This window comes from Aotus nancymaae, unplaced genomic scaffold (assembly GCF_030222135.1).
Source record: "Aotus nancymaae isolate 86718 unplaced genomic scaffold, 86718_ANA_hifiasm-v0.15.2.pri h1tg000059l, whole genome shotgun sequence".
In the NCBI taxonomy this organism is placed as follows: domain Eukaryota; kingdom Metazoa; phylum Chordata; class Mammalia; order Primates; family Aotidae; genus Aotus; species Aotus nancymaae.
Genome location: NW_026988473.1, coordinates 71,560,489 through 71,581,105, shown reverse-complemented (window position 1 = coordinate 71,581,105; position 20,617 = coordinate 71,560,489). Strand labels below are relative to the sequence as shown.

General features: G+C 39.5%; 2 long non-coding RNA genes across 2 annotated transcripts in view; one reads left to right on the top strand and one right to left on the bottom strand.

Annotated features, from left to right (window-relative positions):
• Positions 1-20,617, top strand: part of LOC135270132 (uncharacterized) — an 88,135-nt gene that overhangs the window by 46,853 nt on the left and 20,665 nt on the right. The gene's annotated exons all lie outside the window — the stretch shown is intronic.
• The window catches only part of LOC105728928 (uncharacterized), a 180,746-nt gene continuing 174,614 nt past the window's right edge, over positions 14,486-20,617 (bottom strand). The window contains exon 5 of the long non-coding RNA XR_002478748.1: positions 14,486-14,684. This is a non-coding gene — a long non-coding RNA (uncharacterized LOC105728928). The remainder of the gene's footprint in view (positions 14,685-20,617) is intronic.

The window sequence follows — 20,617 nt, the reverse complement described above, 5'->3', positions numbered from 1 at the left end:
TTTGCCTGCTGCTTTGACTGTCTTGCAAATTTTTATTTTATTTTGGTCTATTGTTGATGATACATTGTAGGAGTATTGAGTTATGTTTTTAAAAACTGTTTTCTTTTAGAATACAGTTAAATAATGATGGATTTTATTGATCATATCAGGTTTGTGTTTATTCTTTGTTTGGGAAGATCTATTTTAATTTTAAACATAGGGAAAAATCCCTCAAAATAGGGCATGGGATTATTCTTAATGTGGAGCCTTTCTGAGATCTCAGATGAATGAGCAAAGTGTTTACCAAGACTTCTTCACTCTAACCTGGATTGGTCCTCAGATATATTCTGGCAATGAATGACCTATGACATTTACATTTAGGTCTCTTTTGGTATTCACAAGATCTCATTTTTTATGTGTGTAACCAGTCTTTGATAAGGTCTCGTGGGGAAAGCAGACAGGTTTCTGAGTACCCTTCTCACTGCAGCTTTGTCCTATCTGGTAACATACCCCAAATTCCAACCATTTCAGAAGCCCTCTTCACTAACTGATTCTTTGGCTCAGCAAGACTGCCATAGTCTGCCTGGTCTCCAGCACTGTAGACAGGAGTGTACCCCCAGACCTAGAGCATTGGTAATGTGCTCTCCCTCTGTGCTTCTCTCATTTCACAGCTCACAATACTGAGCTGCCAATGGTCCAATTCCTGAAGATGACTGTTTCATGTGTTATGTCTACTTCAGAGTTATTTGCATCAGGTGGGCAAGTCTTACACAACTATTCCTTCATGGCAAGAATCTAGAGAACTAAAATTTTTATTTTTTTCTCTAATAATTATTATAGTAGTCTTTTCTTTAATTGACAAAATTTGTTCTCTTATTTCTGTGGAGGTATAAATGATCGTTTGCTTATTTATTTAGCTCCCTGCATTTTTTCTTTCCTTATGTATTAGTCCATTCCCATACTGTTATACAGAAATATCTGAGACTGGTTGATTTAAAAATAAAAGAAGTTTAATTGGCTCACAGTTCCATGGGCTACACAAGAAGCATGGCTGGGGAGGCCTCAGGAAACTTACAATCACGGTAGAAGGGAAACAGGCATGTCTTACATGGGCAGAGCAAAAGGAAGAGAGGAAATAGTGAGTTGCTACATACTTTTAAACAACCAGATCTCATAAGAATTTACTCATTATCATCAGAACAGCAAGGGGGAAACCTGACTCCATGATACAATCACTGCCTACCAGGCCCATCTTCCAATCTTGGGGATCACAATTTGACACTAGGTTGGAGTGGGGACACAAGTCCAAACCATATCACACTGGTATTTCCTTTTACTTAAAAAAAATTATTTTGGTCTCTGACCTAAGAGGCTACCTCAAATATATAGGTAAAAATTATACAGAAAGCTGTTTGGAAACTTCTTTGCAAAGACAGAAGTTGTTCAATGATATAACTCACCATAAAGTGATTGACTAGGGGAATTAGCTGCTTACTGAGGAACTTCCAGAGGTCAGTAGGTATTCTATTGTATCTCAGAGAGGATTCGTTTACATCTGTTAATGTGGGAAAAATAAACATGAACTGCTATCTAATTGGAGCAAGCAAATGTTTTATATCTGTTCATTCAGCATAGTCTCTATCATACTTAACACCAGGGCTTATAAGCTTGGATGCCAGTGCTCTGGGAAATCAGTGAGTATACTTCAGTTCTCCCCACCATTCGATTGAAAGATTTCAGTTACTTCTCCCCATGTTCAATACTGTGTTTCACTTCTGCAATCAACTATGACTGACAGAACCTCTTGTGTTCAAATTGTTTAGATAACAAACTTCTTATTTTTGGCAAAGGTAGGGAGGTATACTCACCTTTGAATGTGGGCTAGGAAAGGTATCCTGAGGTGTGGAGCACCTTATAAATATTTTCAATCATTTCTTTTACTTTTAGTTCCATACTATTTTCAAGCCATCAGACATAACTGGCTCTTCCTATTTCCAAGGCATTCTGTAATGCAGAGAGGTGAATCATCTTTCTTACTGAACTTTCTCTGAAGAAAAGTTTCCATCCTCTGTGTACAGCTACATCAACAACTATTCATGTCTATATCCCACCTACTGGAATAGTGGAATTAATTCAGGTGGATTGTTACCTTCTTTTTAAATAGCTTAAAAAAACACAAAAACCTTTTACATACATTTTAGTGAGATTTCAAGAGGCCATAGCAGTGAACATGTGCATTCTGTCTACCACATTCAGCAAAAACAATATTACTGTTTTTGAGTAGAGTGAAAGTAAGACTGTGAGGCGTAGACAGAGAAGGATGTAACCGAAAGGTGGTTCTTTAAAATTTTTATTTAAGCTTATTCTTCCATCAATATCTTGTTCCCACACTCACTCCTCCATATATTAGAACCTGGTTATGCCTCTGTCTTGCATCAGCATCTGTTGTCTTTCACTCTGTATCTATAGAACTTTAGTAAAAAGAAGCTGGTAGCTTCCTTAAACAAACCCATTGTATCTTTGTTACCTGGTCATAAAGGCAAGAGTGGGAGCATCAGGGAGAGAAAAAGTGAACAGGTGTGCTGGGAAGGGAGGTCATTTTCCCTGCACATTTTGAGCTGCACCTTAGTCCAGTCTCCCTCCAATTTGCCTACATACCAGTGGCAGCCTTGCCATTTCCAAACATTAAAACACAATTTGCAGGGCTCTTTCTTGTCTTTCCTGACTTTATTTCAACAAAATAAACCCATCTGGAAATACCCTTGAAGCAATGTTCTTCCTGCCTCATTACAGCTACATCAGCACTTCAGCATTCTGGGACTGCCCTGCCTGGCTCCCCCTTCTCTGCCAGAGCGTCTCATAGTCAATTAAATCCACTGTAGCTCAGCTCTGAGGCCTAGTCTTTGCTCTCTTATTGCTTTTCAATAGCTTGAAATCTACTCAGCTGAAAAGCCAAACTGATAACCAGGCAGAAATCATTACTGGAGTGAGAAATTATGGAAGAACTGTGCAATGCTGAAGACTGCCTCATTGGAACATGGCCCTAGATGTAAAATGACCCTTTTTAGTACCCATCTGAGAGCAGTCATGACTTCCTCTACTCGGGTGCTCTGTTTGTTTCTTAAATATCAGAGCTCTAGAGTGACATTTAGCTGCTGCTCAGGGACTCCATTTGTCCCTTGCCATCTCACACCAGCATTGTGTAAATGTTTGTGTCAGCATCCAAAAGGATAAAGAGTAACAAAAGCCCCAAATGTGAGGCTCAATGTACCATCTGATGTCAGCTGTCAGCTTGCAGCTCCCTTCACTCATCAGCTCTGCTTCCTCTGCAAGTCCCAGCTTAACTATACTCTCATATTTATACAATGCCCAACTATCACTCCTTCACCCCAGTGCCCTTCTCAAACTACCTGGAGAGTGTCAGAGGTGGAACGGATATTGAAGATCATTAGTTTAAGTCCTTCATTTTGAAGAATTAGAGAAAACACAAGAAATGACTTTTCTAGGATAGCGTAGCAAGTCTATGCTCTGGCTAAGGTAGGAATGTGCACTCCATGCCCAGGGTGAGAACTTGGGTGAAGTATTTGAGGCACTCAGGCACCAAATGTAAGAGAGAACAAATAAACCCAGAAATTAAGACAACTAATATTTTAATGGAATATTTTTTAAAAAGCAAAATTAGTATAAAACATTCTTTGAAGAACAAAATATCATAATGTTAAATAAAGATAGAATCTAACAGGGCTAAGATTAGGGGAAGGTGAGTGAGGAAGGCCTGCACAAGTAACAGGCTTGGACCCTGATTTTACTTAAAATTTTGTTATTTCGTTCATTATGAATTTATTTTGCATTTTAATTTCTTAAATACCACATGAAAATATCATTTGTCTAGATGACTGAGATTGTTTGTGTCCCCTTCAATTCCGCTCCCCAGTTGAGGGCTAACTTGCTTTAGATTAGCTCTAGCTCTATTCTTGATTCTCAAACTAGTGCTCCGTCTGAGCCCATTTTGCCTGACTCTTCCATGTCAGCCTTCTCACTTTGAATCTTTTGAGTCTGCCTTCACTGGTCTCACAACTTTCACTCTTCCCACTGAACCTGACTTCGTTATTTGGATCTTGGTTATACAGGTTTCTATATGGCTTGGCCACCTGCTTCCTGAATGCTACCTCTCCTCAGATCTGGGGCTCTTTCTGCTTCTCTGGTCACTGCTGTATATGAGCTTAAAATCTCCAGAATCCATTGTAGTGTCACCATAGACAGAAAAACAAAATTGCCAATTCTAAAAACTGTTACCTTTCTGCTAGGCTATGCTACCTAATGGGATGGGGTAAAGAAAAAGAAAAACAAACATATTACAGACAGTAAGATATGTGTTAGAAATGCATCGGTTCTATACTGAAATTCTAGTTTATTTTAGATAAATATAATCTCCCCGCACAGGCCTGATACATTGTAGGTCTGAGGTCTATTTCCAGGCTCCTTGATCTGCAAGTTGTATTACGTTGACTTGCCTCTTTGGATGTTAGAAAATTTTGATGATCGAGTAATAATAGTTAAATTATGAGTTAAGGACCTTCTCAATTCATTTTTGCTCAATGCCCTAGACTTCATTCTTCATGTCTAACATTACTTTAGGTAATACAGCCACATACCATGGCTTTACGTTCTTTGAAGATTACATTCTTTAAAACGGTTAACCTACTGCCAACTTCATTGTGATAATTTGTTTTCAACGAATATTTACTTTAGGAATTAAGGACACGTTTGGATATGGCAGTATTCATTCACATATTCTGTGTGTGTGGGAATGTGGGTGGTCATTTGGCTTGGAGAAGGATTGGGCAACTATGCCAAAGGATGATGGTGGTTATGGAAGATGAGGATCTTCTATTGCAATTCAGTAATATCAAGTTGGAAAAGGCCTTTACATCATAATTTTTTATTGTTAATGTAATTTGAATGTAATGTATCTTTTGTCTTCTCCCTTGTCCTCAAAGGCTCATGTCGAAGACCATAGGAAAAAGATCAAGAGGGAGTCACAGAGTCTGTTTAACACATATCCTTAGACACTGGTTATTCAGAGCCTAAAGACAAGGTATACAGGACATACTACATAGCAATGAAATCTAATCTTTTAGTGTAACCATCACCCAAATAATGTACATTGTATCCATTAAGTAATTTCCCATTCCTCACCTGCCCCCAACCATCCTACCCTTCTGAATCTCCAATGTCTTATTATTCTAAACTCCATGTCCAGGTGTACACATTATTTAGCTTAGGGGGCTCATATTTTTTGGTTAAATTACTATGGCATTTTCTTAAGCAATTCTGCTCAAAATATCAACTCTTTGTTACAAGTCTGCAATGAAGTAAGAAACTTGTGTTAGTATGTAAGTTAATAACACAACTAAACACACTGCTTTGTCCAGCTAGTTATTTTTCTTAGTCAGATTTTCTCAATTAAGAAAGCAGTATTTTGAACTCTAGTATAGTGGAAGCTCCTTATCTCCTTGTGTGCTCCAACTTTGAGTAATACTGCTAGAATTACTGTCTGTATCTGTAGGCTTGAAGCTGACTCACCACTATTTCTGTGTTCCAGTCTATAGAAAGATGTTTGTGGCACACAACTTCCTTCTGAGAACCTCAGAAGTGCCCGTATTACTTTTGATCACTTCTCTTTGACCGTAATTTAGTCACACTGCAACACCTAGAAGCAAGGCAAGCTGTAAAATGTAGTCTCCAGTTAGGTGCTATGTGCCCCACCAAAACTTGAGTCATGACACTGAAAGAAATAAAAATGGATATGGAGGACAATTAATGGCCTCTGAGATACCACATTTTACACCCATACTGTCAGGCCATGAAATGGCTGAAACCAGTAAGGATCTAGAAACCAAATTTATAACATAAAAAGTAAAATTAAAATGTGCAATAGAAAAAGATGTCAGTTTGGGGGAAATTAAGAAGGTACAATAAATAACATCTCTCTTTATTCTTCCAAAGCTATAAGCCATTTGAAAATAAGCCAAATAATGCAAACAAGAGGCCATATATCAACTTGATTACTGAAAAAGTATTATATTGGAGAATGTGGCTTTATTTGCAGGCAAATGTACTTTCAATAAAGAACCTCATAATAAGACTTACCTGTCAGAGGCATAGCTGGACTCACTGATAGGTAAGCCTTATTCTGATTTAAATAAATAAACGTAGTGTCCCATACACATCCAACACCTCCCCCATGCCATCCCTGACCCTCCCACCCCTCACAGGGCATTTCCTATTATGCCTATTGAAAGACTGAGCAGACTTCAGCACATAATCTCTGAGGACAAGATTATTTTCAAAAGAGAAAGGAAGAAACTGAAATGAGCTCACTCATTTTACTCCTCCTCAGTTTTCCAATGAGATCCGTCACTTCCTTCTCTTTGGAGAGGACCGCTTGAGAGCCAGGAAGAAAGTCAGTAGCGTTAAACTAACAACTCCCTCCACCTAGAAGGAAACACTAGAAGTGAAGAAGAGGCATTCCTCACCCCTCACATTGTCCAGCTTTTCATTCTTTTAATGTATTGCACTGGGCCTAAGCATTAAGCTGATGACCGATCTGTGGGATCACTATTCCTTCATGCACACAGATTCACCATTTCTAAGGATAGCCTTGTTTTCGCTGTCATGAAGATATTTTAAAATTAACCACTATTTTTAAAAAATATATTATCCTAGACCCACTGGTGGGCAGTACAGCTAATGACCCCAGAAGGAGCTGAAATTGGTCCAAACCACAAATTAATTGATTTCATTTCAAGGCAATTATTTTCCACTCAAATTTATTCAGCTATTTTGCTCAGCATAGTCAATTCATGGGTTATTTAAAGAGATAAAATAACAATATTACAATAATTTAATAATGCCAAGATAGAAGCGCTACAAATTTAGATACAAATGCTTCTCAAAATAGGGTGAAAAATTAAGGTGAAAATATAAATATCTTTGTAGGTTAAAGTCCAATTATATTAAAGTTCAAAGGAATTAAATTTGAAAATCAAATTCTTTGACTGCCTTCATTATTTCCTCTCCAAGTTAATATTCAGCTTAATCTCAGCCAGAGGGATTATCCATGCCTGGCTGGAGTTAGGATTTCTTCAGTAGCTGAAGCCAGATGGGCTTCCACAGGAACGGTTGTGAGTCCTTCGGGACCTTAGAAGCTTTATTTGTTCAATGCAAAGCTCTTATAAGCCTCTCTTTTGAAATATCCAAAGAGGTAACAGAACATACATGATCATCACAGCACTGCCTCACACCCAGTAAATTTTGAAAATGATCCAATTCCCAGCCCCTAGAGAAACTATCCCGATAAAATTATGTACTTAATGTTGCCAAGAATTATAGCAGGGACTTGAGGGAGTCTATATAAAGGAGGAAAAATGGAGAAAACCTTTTTTGTTTTCTGCTAGATGATGCCAGTCATCTGATACCTTGTCCAAAATCTATGACCTGTCCTTTATAAATTCAAAAATGAGGTTAATTTTAGCATTATTGATTTACTATATGGGGTAGGACGAAATCACCAAGACAAACTGTTTCCTCTCTTACCTGTGGCATTTCAGGCATTGTTGCTTTCTTGCGAATTTAGAAATACACACTTATATCCCCTGTCTGAATGGAGATGCATTTTCCCCACCATCTGAGTACCTTGGAAAACCTCTTTATTACCATTTCTCTTTTCCCCTGGAGCCCAGTGTTTCCATCTCCTAGTGCTGAAATGCGTATGGGCTGTGTCTAGTGATAGAGCACCAACACACCTCTACATGTAAATATAGTAGCTTCAGACTTGATCCAATGTTCTTGTGGCACAGGATTGCTTAGGCTTAAAAGCCTTCCCCCTATGAAGGGCAGGGATTCTCCTTTATGTGAAATTAACCTATCCTGATCCACATTTTCTCAGGCCACTATCATCTGGTTGAGGTTCCTCCGGCCTGTATCTTTGGTACTTGTGGCTGCTGCCTTTCTAGTTGTCTGAGTGCCCTTACCCTCTGTCTTTGCTGAACCTGAGGCCTGAAATTTTTTTTTGAGGTCCTTTGCCTGTATCTTCCCTGGGCTTGAAGTCTATGCATTTCATGAGTTGCTGAGGCCAACAACACACACCTTTGCTGGACGCTTGCTTTTCCTTAAAATAGGCAGATAGGTGTATGTTTTCTTTTTTCTTTCTTTTTTTTGGTGCATTGTTTTCTAAGGCATAGCATGTTTAGTTCCATCTATAAAAGCATAAGCCACTTGCTTGAGATCAAAGCTGCCTTAAACTGTCTTATCCCATAATGGACAAATTTCCACTTGCATTTACCTTAGGTCTAACAGCATCTGCCCTGGTTACAACAGTTAAAAGTTAAACCCAACCTGTAAAAACTGGTTGCGTTGTTTCTTGCAGGCCACTGAAGTCTTTGCCTTGGCCATATCAAAACGTTCCGGTAGTTGTCTGCTTTTTGCCCCAAACCAAATGTCACCGTCTATGTCCCAGTTGTCCTGATCAATGTACTATATCATAATACTTCTTTGTAATAACTTTCTTTCACCTCTCCACACACCACAGGAATAGAGCCTGACCCTTTAAACCCTAAAGACTGAAGGAGTTGAGCAGAACGTGTGAGCAGTTTGCTCTTGAGGGAAAAGTGAATGAACATGAACTGGGAACATGTTCAGGATTCCTCTCTCAAATCTAGTAATGATGGAAGAGCGATAGTGTGAACAAAGGCCAAGGGTGTCAGGAGAGTTCCCTATTTATGAAAGACAATGTCCGGGTGGAGAATTACCATTCTCCTCTAAAAACAGTCTGCCCTTCCCAAGCACAGTAATCCTCCTTTTTATTTTTATTGAGACACATTAACAGATGATGTTTACCTGAGATCTTGAAATTGACTAATAGTTGTGGCATAGTTGTAATAGGCTGTAGGTTATGCACACTTCTGATTCTCTTACACAGTGGTTTTCAACTGAGGGTGATTATGCCTCCTTCTAGGGGACATGGGATATATCTGGAGACATTTTTGGTTGTCAAAACCCGAGGGCCATGCTAGTGGGTAGAGGCCAAAGATGCTGCTAAACATCCTATAATGCACAAAACAATCCCATACAACAAAAAATTATCTGGCTGAAAACGTTAACAGTACTAAGGTTGATAAACTCTGCTGTAGATATAACTTCACTTGTTTGTTTCTAAATCAAGGAAACATATTGAAATACAAGTGAGAGAGAGAGCTGTTAATATATAGATGACATTGACACTCTCCTAAAAATTTTTTTTAGTAAAATAAATCATTTACAAATTATGGTGGTCTGTTCTGCTACAACATATGTTTTTGTAATCTGAATTAGTCCATCTGTGATTGTAAATAGAGGAATAATGCCAGGAAAATGTGGAAGTAATTTAAGAAAAATTTTTTTCCTAGCTCATTAGTGTTTTATACCACCAAGTGGCCACAGTGGAACCCAGAAGGAGGAAGAAGATAGTACTGTATGCAAGGCTTATTTCTCGTTAATTGATTGGTTGTTAAATGGGCTCAATTATCTTCTCCCATCCTCTATTTATACCTTTTTACAATGTTGTTTTGCATTTTGTAGCTCCTATCATGATGAACTGAAGTCTATTTCCACACCGCATGTGAAATGGCTTTTGTGACTTGTTTTAGCCAATCAACTGGGGCAGAATTAATGGTCTACCAGTTTCAAGCCTAGGCCTCAAGAGACCTTCCACAATTCTATTTGTTCAATTTGAACTGTATGACCACTACATGAATAAGTCCAGACTAATCTGCTAAAGACCTAAAAATTCCTTCAAGCAGAGAATGTTCTACCTGAGTTCTTTCTTGATTAGCCAGGCTACTGTTGACCTGCTAACTGATCACAGATACAAGGGTCCTTGCATCTCTTGCTGAGATCAATCAAGCCTGGCCCAAGTCAGTAAAGCCAGTCACACTATAGGCACACTAATATAAAAACTGTAATTTCTTCTTGGCTTATTTTTCCCACATGCTCTATTTTTGGAGGACTTATTGCACAGTTACCTTTGATTTTTGTGTTTTTTCTCTGTCTCCAAACTTAGTAGAATCTACTATTACTTAAACTTTCTTCCATCAGGTCACCTTCAGTCATATTTATCTCTACATACTAGGAATTTAACATGTGTTTAAACTCTGCTTGTATTTTTATTACATATTTCACCATTATTTTTGTTAGTGCTGTGATTAAAATGTTGCATAGACTTTGAGTAGTCTGTCCCACTCCTAGGTTTATTTAGTTCTATTATTTTAATTTGTGATTTTGTAGAATTTGAGGTTTCTTAGAACTGTATATATATATATGTTGTGTTATAGGCACCAGAAATGCCCACCCATTTTTTGAGAATCACATTATTTGTGCCTTACAACTGATTATGAATCACTTGTCTACCAAGACACAAGGTTAGGAATGTTGCTCAGGCCTCTCCGAGGGATCAAAGAAGCATCTAAACAGAGGAATCTGTAGATATGTTTATTTCTCTTTTGGGCATGTGTCAGCATGTGAGTGCTTGTATGCATGTATGTATGTGTATATTATATGTGTGAGTTGGTAGGAAAATCTGAGAATTAATATTCTGTTACAGTTTTTATCACACTAATATGTTCCCAGGATGCTTACTGCTACTTATATTGAATTGTTATAAATAGTTAACATAATAAACACTGTGATTCATAAATAGTACTGCATTTTATCAAGGACTTTTATATCAACAGTCTCATCTTTAGTCTTTGTGGCACCCCTCAGATACAGGTACTATTTTTTAATTTTTAAAAATTTGTCAACAAATTATAATTGTACATATTTTGGGGGCACAAAGTGATGTTGTATGTCTATAATGTAGAATGTTTAAATCAAGCTAGTTAATATATCCATCACTTCAAATACTTAACATTTTTTGTGGTGAAATCTAAAATTTACTCTAAGCAGTTTTGAAATATACAGTACAATAGTCAGCATGCTCTGCAATAAATCTCAAAAAACTAATTTCTCGTGTCTGAAAAATATTTCAGGGAAGCTTCAATGCTATCCATATGTTAACAGCTTTCTCATTCACTTTTGTATTTCGATATATTTCCTTGACTTGGAGTACTATATCTTAGTTGAAATCTTAAGGCATTTCTTTTCTGAGAGAGAAACTGACGATATATCCATTTATAGAGAACTTCCATCTTCATATCTTTTGACCAGCACATCCTCCTTCCCCCACTCCCAGCCTCTGGTGACCACCACTCCACTCCTTGCCTGAACTCAGGTTCAGTTCAATTTTTTTAGATTTCACTTAATATAAGTGAGATCATGTGGTATGTGTCCTTTTGTGCCTGGCTTATTTTACTTAGCATAATGTCCTGCAGGTTCATTCAGGTGGTCACACGTGACAAAATTTCTCTCTTTAAATTCCATTGTATAGACGAGGAAAAGGAGTGTGGATGGCTTTCGTGCTCCAGGTAATACATGCCAAATCGGGGATTTTTTTAAAAAGATGCTTTTTCTTCCTACTCCTTCACACCAAGATGCCTTCTTTGGGAAAACTGGCAAGACTGGAAATCTTAAGGCATTCCTTTTTTCTGAGAGAGGAAGGGAGGATAAATCAATTGATAGAGAACTTTCATCCTTACTTCATAAGATAGTCTTACTAACAAATGAAAATTAGTAACTAGGTAACATTTTTTACAGATAAGGAAATAGACATGGATAACATTGCTAAGATCAGACAACCAGGACCAATATGAAAGCTTTCTGAATGAAAAGATGGTTCTTACTCACTAAACCTCAAGTCTTCTTAAAAAAAAAAGGCAGCCCCACTATTTAGAGAACCCATGACACATTTTCTGTTAGAGCTAAACACAATTCTAAAGAGTGTGATATTCGGTCTGTGGCTACCCAACGGTGATTCTTCAGCTCATGGTATGACGTTCCTGCTACTGTTGGCATCCAGGCTTGGTTTCTAGGACTTAGTTCCTGGGTGTAGAACCATCCCTTTCTTCAGGATATATCAGAATCAGTTTAATGTAAAAAGGAGAGATCAGCTTTTTGGAGAAAGTCAAATCCAGTTGGAGCTGTCTTTGATTTTAGATGTGGGCCTCAGATGGGTTTATGGAGATCCTGATGTTGGGGGATGAATACTGTCAGCATCCTGGGTTCTTCCAACATGCAGAATGCCATGGCTGGCCATGTGCATGGCTGTGATACTCTGTAGAAAATAGTCTGGCACTTCCACCTGTCCTCCAGCCAGCTAAGGGCACTGATGTCAATCACTTCATCTCAGCATTATGTGGATCACACAATCTCTCCTTAAACTTGTTATTTTAAAGCATTTACTGGGGTGATGTTCTGATGTTAGTCCACAGGCAATTTCAAATTATTCGACAAGATAAATTACTCCTAAATGTCCTCCAGTCTGCTCTGGCTGGAATCACAATGTTCTCCACAACTTCTTTGGCCCGGCATTCTAGCTGAAAAGAGGACCAACACCACAAATGCCTTAGGTTTTGGAGCAGGTAGAAGGGGGTCAGACTTGAAAATGTTGTTTTATTCTAATAGGTACATCATGAAAAGAGACATTGAAATGGAATAATTAAAAACGTTAGGTTTAAAGTTGCCTTTTACTTCCCTTCACTGTGCTGAGACTTCTCTGTTCAGGAATGATTTGTCTTTATTCCCTTCCTTAGACCGTTCTTTCTAAATGTGAGTAATCACTCCTATTTACTGAATCCGTCTCCATGTGACAGCTTTAGTTTTTACAATGTGTCTACGAGGCATTACTATGCTACAAATGGGCAAAACAGGCTTAGAGACATCTGGGTAGATTTTGGCTGGTCTGGCTCAATAGGAGGTTAGATTTTAGCACATCTAGGGAAACGGGTTAGTGAATAGCTTTCAGCCACTCCTTTATGAACAGTGTTTACTTATTATAATAAGTATCAAAGAATTATGCTGAAGTTATGTAACCGAAATGCAAGTTAGTCGCTCACCTCTTGCAGAGCACAATTAAGAAGAATGAGGTCTGGTATAAAGAAAGTCATTTATTCCAAAGCTAGCTAGCAAAGAGAGCATATACTTCCTGATTTAAGGGTACCAGTTTGCTTTTGGAATAGAACATAGGGACTTTTAAAAGACAGGCGAGGAAGTGAGCAAGAAGAGGGGTTGGGTGTCTTATCTACTGGGTGGTCGAGCTGGTGACTACTGGTACCTTTCTGGGCAGGACTAAGCTAGGCCAAAAACTCCCCAGGAGGGAGAAAGTCTTGTATCTCTGGAAGTAATCTCCAGCTGGGAGAGGGTTTCATAGAAATTGGCTGTTACCTCCTGAGGCAACCTCCTGGCAGGTGACAGTCCCTTTCTGGAGCTCCTCATCATATAGTTAGATGTACTTGCCCTGTACAGAGTGTCTGGTGAAGGGGAGGTAAAAGGCTGTATTTGAATTTCTAAAGGTAAAAAGTTAAGTAGAAAGTGGGGATTCAGGAGAACAGGAACTAATCTCTTTAAGCCTCAGTTTCCTCATGTATGAGAAGCACTGTTTAAAGTAACTTCATAGAATGCAAGGATTAAATCTGATAATGCGTGAAACAAAACTGCATGGTACACAACAAACGCTGGCTCTTATCATCATCATTATCAACATTGTCACGATCCAGTTCTTCCTCCTGTTGGTTTCAGTCATCAGTCATGCCCAAGGCTTCTGTCCTTTGAACCTTAAAGTCATGTTTTTTTTATATATGAAGTTTTGCTCTTGTTGCCCAAGCCAGAGTACAATGGCACAACCGTGGCTCACTGCAACCTCCACTTCCCTAGTTCAAGCGATTCTCCTCCCTCAGGCTCCCAAGTAGCTGGAATTATAGGCATGCACCACCATGCCTGACTAATTTTTGTATTTTTAGTAGAAACGAGGTTTCATCATGTTAGCCCTGGCTAACATGGCTGGTCTCGAACTCCTGACCTCAGATGATGCCCCTGCCTCGGCCTCCCAAATAAAGTCTTATTTCTCTCTCTCTTTTTTTTTTTTTTGGTCTTCCATCTTTGTGTGAGGAATCGCTGTCACTGATACTCAAAATGTGGTTGCTAGACAGACAATCTCAGCATCATATGGGGGCTTGTTAGAACTGCCAATTCTTAGGCTTGGCCCAAGACCACCTTGATCAGAATCTCTAGAGAAGGGGCTTAGGAATCTGCATTTTGATAAGCTTTCCAGTTGGTTCTAATGTTTGCTAAACTTTGAGAAGCACTTTTCTAAGTCAATTACAATCAAATTACACAGTTTAATTTAAAAGCCAGGAAAATAGAGACAAGATTCGAGTTCCAATCCTAGCTCTGAACATTCATGGGTTATGTAAACTTCAGCAAATTATTTTACCTCTTTGACTCTAGATTTTCCTTTGTAACATGTACAGTGTTCACTGGAGTTTCATTATTTAGGTTACAAGCTAAGCTACATGAATGGAGAAACCCCGAAAACAGTGATTTGAATACATTTATTTCTCTATGCATGAGTTCAGAGATACGAAGGTAACCCAGAGCGAGTTTGTGGCTCTTTTCTACAAGGTCATCTAAGGATGCAGGATTCTTCTGACTTGATACTCTGCCCTCTCCTGGGACATGGTTTTGTTCTTATGGTTGACTTGGGCTCACTGATGCTATGTCAAGCTTCTTGCCTGAGGGAAAACAGAAAGAGAAACAAAAAACAAACAAGTAATTTTATTTTAAAGAAGTAAGCAAAAGCTGCTCATATTACTTCTGTTCATATTCCCTTGGTGAGAACCTAGATATTTGGCTATAACTAGTGGGAGACTGGAGACTGTGTCTGTGAGCTGGCTGACCAGCTACCTTATACAAATTCAGGAGCTGTTGGTAATCTGATGTGTATAAAATAGATATTCATAGAAATACATAGTACAATGCTCAGCACATAGGAAGCACTCCACAAATGCTAATGTGAGATGGAATAGTGTATAGAAGATTCAGACAGACATGAGTATGAATATGTGTTCTGGTACCAACTTAGTATTTGACTTTGGGAAGATGATTTCTTCTTTGAGATTCAATGTCCTTATTTTCTAAAATAGAAATTACATAAGGTAATAACCTTAACTTACTGTGTAGCTTTTAGAATAATGGAGGGTTTAGGCTACCTTCAATTCTAGATCAGAATGTATTTTGATTCCCTTAATTACAGTGAGGCAGGAGATATCCCAAATTTGTTGGAATGTTTCACATGCCATTAATTCCTTATCAAATACAACTGCAGGCAACAGTTGGCCTATAGCTGGGCAAAATCATCTAAGCTGCAATTACGGTGCAGCTTTGGGCCCTCAGCCTGAAGGTAGGGATCTTAATCCTAGGACCCATTTGATGATTGGTGGGGTGTGCATGGCATAGATCGTGCCAATAGCCTAAGCACAGCTTTCAGTTCCAAAGGAGGAGGAGGTGTTTCCCTCATTTCATTATATTCTCTAGGGCAGAAATTGCAGGCCTGTGATGAAATATAATTACAATTCTCTATTGTCTTATTTGGGGTATAAACAAATTCCTCTCTAATCAATTTACAGAGACAAACATAAAAAGCAAATAAGCAGGCCTCTTAAAAGGGGATATTAAACAGGATTTGCATATGTCACTTACTCTGGTGGTGAAGAAGTGCAGCCTTGTGTTTACAAACAATGCAAATGTATGCCCTGTTCAAGAATACTGCTCCTTATTGGAGCTAGTCCTATTTGTCTTGACATCAAAAATTCTTTTTGATACTTATTTGTCTGTTAAGTTTTCTCTTTTAGAAACAAACAAACAAAAAAAAAAAAAAAAAAACAGTGTTTTCCAAAATCTCCAAAATAATAAGGTCAAAGACATCTTTAGCTTCCCTGCTGTCTACTTCCTTCCATCACAAAAGACAGTAGAGGCTGGAAATGAAGACCACAGTATTTTAGGTATATCATAACATTGCTAAGAGCCTCGCTTCCTAGGGTTCATTTTCTTCAATTACTAAGTACAACACTAGCAGTAGAAAGAAGGAAATAGGTAAGAAAAAAGGAGGTTGGAGACTTTCTTAGCTTAGATCTCCTTAAGAGCAGAGCCTGAGACAGAGGCTTGCATGCAGGTATAGATGCTTCTTCTTTTTTTTTTTTTTTTTGCAACACAAGTCAATCTTTATTGAAAACTGCAGTATTAATAGATAATAATTCTTAGATGCTTCTTAACTATGTGGATATGTCTAGATAAACCCATCATATGTTGCAAATATGTAAGAAAGAAATGCATTTTACACACCTAAACTACAGAACACTGTAGCTTAGCTGAGCCTACTTATATGTGCTCACAACACTTACAAAGGCCTAGAGGTGGGCAAAATCATCTAACAATTTAGTGTCCTGTAGAGTGCTGGTTCTTTCCCCTCATAATTGCATGACTGACTGGAAGCAGTAGCTCCCAGTAAGAGAGAGTATAATACAGTATATTGCCAGCCTGGGAAAAGATCAAAATTCCAAATTTGAGGTTCAGTTTTTACAGAATGCATATGGCTTTCAAACCACCATAAAGTTAAAAACCATAAGTCGAATCATTCTAAGTCTGGGACCACCTGTGTTTTATTTGGAAAGTGATTCTAAGGAAGAGAAATTAACGTATCAGGGATCAGAACATGATATCTCAAAATATGGTGTCATGGCATGCTGAGTATTTTGAACAGAAAGAGATTGGAAAGGTCTCAGAAAAAAGATCACTCTGACCTTCTTATGCTCTCTCTTTTCTTCCTCTCCTCATGCTCCTCCAAGGTGTGTCAAGAATTTCTCTCCCCACCTAAGATCATAGAAATTAGAACTCCTCTCCCCCAAAGCAAACCATAAAATCTAGAAACATCACTCTCTGACCTACCTTCCCTGAAAGTAGGTCATAAGGGTCTTATTCTAGAGAGTTCCTGCCCCACATCCTGAGGAAAAAAATGCCACATAGAGAGCCCAAAAATAATCTGAACAAACAGGCCTTGCTGGGTCTTCCTTCAGTTGATCACTATGAGATCCTACTTTCTTTGTCCAATCATGCTTCTCCACAGCATTTCACTTCCTTCATCAGGCTTAGAATAAAAGCACACATTTTTCTCTGGGTATGGGGTGTTAAATGTGCTCTGAATGAAGAGACCCCCTAAACAGGCTTTGTGTGAGCAATATGACTGTTTATTCACCTCGGCGTGGGCAGGCTGAGTCCAAAAAGAGTGTCAGCAAAGGGCAGTGAGATAGGAGTTGGTTTTATAGGTTTGGGGTAGGCAGTGGAAAGCTACAGAAGTTACAGTTCAGAGTAGTTTTTGCGAGCTGGGAGGGGGTTGTAGGGTCTGTAGTCACAAGGTTGACCTATCAGTTGAGCAAGGTCGGTTACAAAGTCCAGTTGCCTTATCAGTTGAGGTGGGAGTAAGGAACAATAGAAGAATATCCCAAAGTTAATTAGGCACCGCAGGGTTGATCATTCTCCTTTTTGTGTTTTTTCAGTTACTTCAGACTTTCTAGTTCCAGGAACTCCTCTGGAGTGTACATGCAGGTCACAGAGGTGACCATGCGGTCCATAGCGCTGTCAGTTGGCCTAAAACACCTTACATTCCTGTCCTTTTATATTAATAATATAAAGGAAAAAGAAATGAAGAGTGGAGGGTAGTGGAATATTAGGAAGTCCGGCACAGAGGAGTGATGAGGCGATGTTTTTCGGGGCTTCTTTGAGCGGGATTAGGGGCAGTATGGACACCTAAAAATTGGAAAGAATTTAGACTGCTGGGAGAGTTCAGGGCAAGGGTGACACTGCAGGGTTGTTAGAAGGAGCATTTGTCATACTGACTGATTGGTTTTGGCTTGTACAGAGCTTTGTAGGAATTGAGAGATTAATTGGAAAACATAGGGTCCAAATAAGAGAAGGAGAAAGATAGGTAGCAGAAGACTAGATATTGGAAGGAGCCATGACACCCAGTTAGAGAGTGTCCAGCCAGTACAGACAGGTCCAGAATAACCATTTGCCTGATGAGCAAGCTTTGTGCTCTTTTAACCTATCGATGGCATCATATATGACGCTGGACTGGTTTACATAAAAACAACATTCTTCATTTAGGAATAGGCAAAGACCTCCTTTTTCAGCAGTGAGTAAATCAAGACCTCTACAGTTTTGGAGGACAACTGCAGTGAGTGAATTTACTTGGGCCTGAAGAAGGGATAGTGATTAATTCTGCAGTGCTAGCAGACACATCGTTAGACAAGCTACAGAAGGTGAGGATTGAAGTGGTAAGGCCTGGTATGCTTGTGTGGAGTGCAGTAGTAATTCCTAACCCTACAAGTAAGGGGATCAATGGAATGACCTGCTTGTGTTGTGTCAGGATCACAAGGGGAACAAGGAGGCCTTCATCTCCATTGGCAAACTGAATTTTGGGAATAAGGAAAACTAGGATACAAGTTCCTGTCCAGTTGGTAGGAAGGCAGATGTAAGAAGAAGAAACACAGAGGAAAAAAGTCTTCAGCTTAGAACTGAAAGTGTAAACTGAAAAGGTGAGAACGTGCTCTGAGGAGGCTGGGGCTTTGGACCCAAATATCAAAGGAACGAGCAAGGTCCACAGCTGTTAAATGTTGTAGTGGGGTTTTATAAGGTAATTGTGTGGATAAAGCATTTGGTATCTATGAGAGGGGTTTAGAGGAGAATCTGATGAACAAGGGGAGGGCAGCCAAGGATAGAGTGAGAGACAGAGTAAATGCCTACCTTGGCAAAACTTGCTCTAGTAATGAAGGAGGGCCTTTCCATAATGCGAAGCTGGTATGTTCCTAGTTCTTTGTGAACATGGGTCACAAGGCCTTGGAAATAAATTTAAAGGAACACAAAGAGGGTGGGAGGTCTCCTACAGGAATTCTAGTGGGTGATTTTTGAGAAATGCATAAGGGGGTGGTGACAGGAGTATTTGTTTGTGTGGTTAGAGGTCCAATAATGGGTGATGTTGAGTTGACCTAAGTGGAAAAATTACATAGGTAGGTGCATAGAAGAGCAGTAGCCTGTTGGGATGAGACATCTGGGGTGACTCTGTCAATGCTGGGAGATAGAGGAGTTCCAGGAGGTACAGGTGGGGGGTGTTGAAGGAAAGCTGGAGGTGTAGAGAAACAGAGTTCATTCAGTTGGTCACTAGGGCAGGAATGGCCGTGTAGTGGGATGAGGAGAGGGAAATGAATGGCCAGCAATATCTGGCTTTAAAAGGGTTTGAGTCAGCTAGAAGAGGGTGAGTTAGGTTTATGGTATGTTGAAGGTAATCAGGGAGAGGTAAGGGTAGCAGGAGAAAAGGAATGAGATTAAGAGTGAGTATAACAGAAAAGAAGAGGACTTCATCAGAGTGGAAGAACTGGAGAGTTCCTTGCCACTGAAGATCATCTAACCACTCTAAAAGAGAGTCAAGGGTGGCAGCCTGGGGATAAAGTCATGAAATATTGGCCATGATTGCCAGATGGAAAAGTGTAAACTGTCAGTGTAAACAAGAACAGGGCATTCAAGTTTCTTCTGGAATTTGAGTGAGCTTTAGAGAGGTTGGGGAGAGTATTTGCGACCTTCAAGAGGAGGTGGAGGAGTCAGGATGATTGTCTGATGGACACAGCTTTAATCTGGAATGATGGACCCACTGGGTGGTGTCTTGTAGATGAACAGCAGTTGGGATGCTATAGACAACCAGGAAGGGTCCTGTCCATCAAGGTTGCAGAGACTGAGGGGTTAGGCTTTTAACTAGGACTGACCTTCCAGCTAGGGTGTTTTCATATAGTCCGGTATCTGGAGTGGGTAAGAGGAAATTAGCAGCCTGGCGAGTTTCATGTCTGGCCTGCTGGAGGATGGAAGTTAGTCACCAAGACAACTGGTGTCTGGAATAAGGTTAGGCCCAAGTAGTAAACGCACAGCCATATAGGAGCTCAAAGGGGCTATACCCTGTGATTTCTTTAGGAGTGGCTCAAATCCTGAATCCCCTGCAGCAGAAAACTCTGGCCTTGTCTGGGAGGACAGCAGCCTTAAGTGAGGCATTCATAATAGAAGACCCTTCTGTAATAAGAAAATGTCTTTCTGCCCATATGGCAGCATGGGGGTGTAGGATGAAGAAAGCATGTTTAGGGTAAGTATGGATATTGACATGTAGTACTTTGGCAAGAGTAAGAGCATGGGTTAAGGCAATTAGCTCAACTTGCTGAGAAGTGGTAGAGGGGAGTGTGGCAGCCTCAATAATAGATGAATGAGATATAACGGCATAGCCAGCTTTGGCTGGTGCCAACCAACTGGGCTTTGAAGAACCGCCATCAATAAACCATGTGTGGTCTGGGTCTGGAATAGGAAAAAGAGAAATACAGGGAAATGGAGAGGATGCTATATGGATTAGGGAGATACAGTCATGGGATTCAGGGCTTGTGTTAGGTACTAAGTGACAGGCTGGGTTGAAGTCAGGACCAAGAGCAATGGTTACTGTGGGTGTTTCAATGAATAGTGAATAGAGTTGGAGGAGGCAAGGGGTGGATAGTACGTGTGTAAGGTGTGAAGAGGAAATTAAACTTCGGAGGTTGTGAGAGCTGTAGAGGGTAAAACTCTCCTGTACTTTTAAGGGATT